Below are 2,491 nucleotides of genomic sequence, written 5' to 3'. Positions count from 1 at the left end.
GGGGGGCGGGGGCGGGTTGGAGAGTCAGATAAAGACTTTGAAGAAAAAGCTTCCCTCTCAGCCTGGGCAGCCTCACCTGTGAAGTGGGCCCATCAATGCTCGTTGGTTAGAGTTGCAATGGGGACTACGTGTGAAGGGCCTAGCACAGTGCAGGCACGACCACGGCCACACGCTCCTACGGGAATGTGACCCTGAAGGGCATCCCAGGGAGAGGGGAGGAGAAGGGCGCAGGACAAAGCAGGACCATCTGTTCTCCACGTCCATCCTCAACAGCCCACAAAATAGAGCTCTCGTCCCCCAGTATAGCCCTTGGGCCCCTCCCTCCCTCTCTAAGCTCAGACCCCATGACCTCTCACCACCTACCGAGTTGCAGGGCTGCCCCTCTGTATGTCCTCTGGCCTCTGTCAAGCTGTTTCTGAGCCTGGGGTGCCACTCCCACACTTCCCTACCCTCTGCAGCCGGGAGAAACTTTCAGAGACTCCCTCTGCAGGGGGTGACAAGCCTCCCTGCTCTACCCCATCCCCTGACTCCACCCCCACGGAATCCTGGGAGGACCCTAGAGACTGTCTCACCCCTCCCCTTCCCCCCTATTTTACAGATGGGCAAACTGAGGCACAGACAAGGGACGAAGCTCTCCAGGGATGAACTGGAACCCAGGTATCTCTGCTGCTTCCAGCCCTGCAGGCAGCTTGTCTCCTGGCTCCGAGCTGCTGTTCAGCCCTGGCCTGTCTTCTCCAAGCCCCCCAGCCCAGGGCTACCTGAGGACGGGGCCCCATCTTCCTCTCTGCTCCCCCACCCCAGTGCCTAGCCTAAGGCCTGGCGCATAGTAGGCACTCAGTAAATGTCTGTTGAATTGAATTGCGCTCAGGGCGGCCAGTCGTCTCTGCTCTGTAAGAGAAGCATAGAGTTAGTGGAGCTGTTCCCATGGCGACAGGGGTGGGAACCAAGCTTGTGGGTGAGGAGTCTGTCCTCCCAAGGACCACGAGGGCCCTGGGAAGGAGAAGGGGTCTGGGAAGCTGGCACATTCGGACTTAGATGAGTCCGAATTCTGTCCCAACAGGCAGCATGGCCCTGGCAAGTGATGGCGCCCCTGGGGCCTCGGCAGCCTCATCTCTGCAGTGGAGATGACACTCGAGTCCCCAGGGGCTCTGACACGGCTCGTGACAAGAACTAGGAGAGGCGTGAGGAGCGACTCCAGCTCCGGAGCATGGAGTGCTCAGAGGCTGGCCCACAACATCGGTGGGGATTACGCCCAATTCCACAGAGAAGGAAACTGAGGCTCGGAGAGGGGCGGCCTGCCCAAGGCCTCGCAGCCCATGCACTCACAGCCATGCTGTGTACACGTCTCCCTGCAGAGCTGGAGGGAAGCGCGGCACGACAACAAACCGCAGACAGACGCCGAGCCCGCCAAAGAGCCGCCCGGCCCAGGCCCAGGCAGGGGACGGTCTCCAGGCAAAGGGCCCAGGATGTGCGCCAGGGCGGTGAAGGGAAAAGCAAGCTCTGATTCCACGGCCCCCAGAGGGTTCAAAGCCATCCTGCGATCCACAGGCTGCGACGGCCTGGGCCGGCCGGTGTTAATATAGATCAGCAGAGACTATAAATACGCAGCCGGGCCAGCACGCCAGGGCCACGCCCAAGGAGCAGCCCGCGGGTGCTGTAACCCTAGCCCTGCCCGACAGCCCTGACCCTTGGGCCTCGGTTTCCTCGTCTGTCAACAGCAGGCCACACTGTGACCATGATGGCTTAGGTTCCTCACCCAATGACCTACAGCTCCCTGACCCAGTCAGGCCGGCAGGAGAGAGGCCCTCGGGCCCCAGCCAGGAACCTGGGAGGAGAGGAGGCGGGTACAAGCCTGGCCCAGCCTGGATCCACTGGGACAGCCCGGGGAGGGGCTGGGCTCTGCAGGGAAAGGGGCCTAGACCCCAGCCATTCACTCATTTGCCCCCTCATTCACTCCAACAACCATCCTGTCAGCATCTCCTGCTGGAGCTGAGGCCTCACAGCCAAAAGACACGGCCTCAGGTGGGAGCGCTAGCGGGGGAGACAGCGAGATACACCAGCACCTCTCCCAGACCCCGCCCACCGCCAGGCAGGGCTGTCCTCTGACTCCATGGCCCACCCAGCTTGCATCAAGCGACCCTGGTTTCACACCTGCCTTCTGTCTGGACAGGGGCAGGGAGGGCGGTCTCACTCACCCCGTAAACCCAGGCCCAACACCGCACCCGGGAGGTGCTCCATGAATGTCCATGGGCTGAAAGGATGAATAAGGCACCATGAAAGCATTAAAAAGGGCGCCCGTGCACAAGGCTGGGAGGTGTGCCCAGGGCGGGGGGAGAGGTGGGGATCTCGTGTTCCACCCACTTGAAGGATGAAGAAGCTGAGGCTGAGAGAGACTAAGGGATGTGCCCAAGAACCCAAAGCTCCAGAGTGGCCCAGCACCACAGCTCCCCAGGAACGAGTCAGGGCTGGAGCACACACACCCTCCCCTCCC

At 61.7% G+C, this 2,491-nt stretch overlaps 1 long non-coding RNA gene across 2 annotated transcripts in view; it reads right to left on the bottom strand.

The window, feature by feature from the left end:
* Nucleotides 1-6: 6 nt before the first annotated feature.
* LOC107182081 overlaps nucleotides 7-2,491 on the bottom strand; it is a 32,359-nt gene continuing 29,874 nt past the window's right edge. For both annotated transcript variants that reach the window (XR_001512802.1, XR_001512801.1), the window contains exon 3: nucleotides 7-888. This is a non-coding gene — a long non-coding RNA (uncharacterized LOC107182081). The remainder of the gene's footprint in view (nucleotides 889-2,491) is intronic.

Source organism: Myotis davidii, unplaced genomic scaffold (assembly GCF_000327345.1).
Source record: "Myotis davidii unplaced genomic scaffold, ASM32734v1 scaffold514, whole genome shotgun sequence".
Lineage (NCBI taxonomy): Eukaryota > Metazoa > Chordata > Mammalia > Chiroptera > Vespertilionidae > Myotis > Myotis davidii.
Note: the sequence above shows the minus strand (reverse complement) of the source record. Positions and strands in the feature narration are given on the sequence as shown.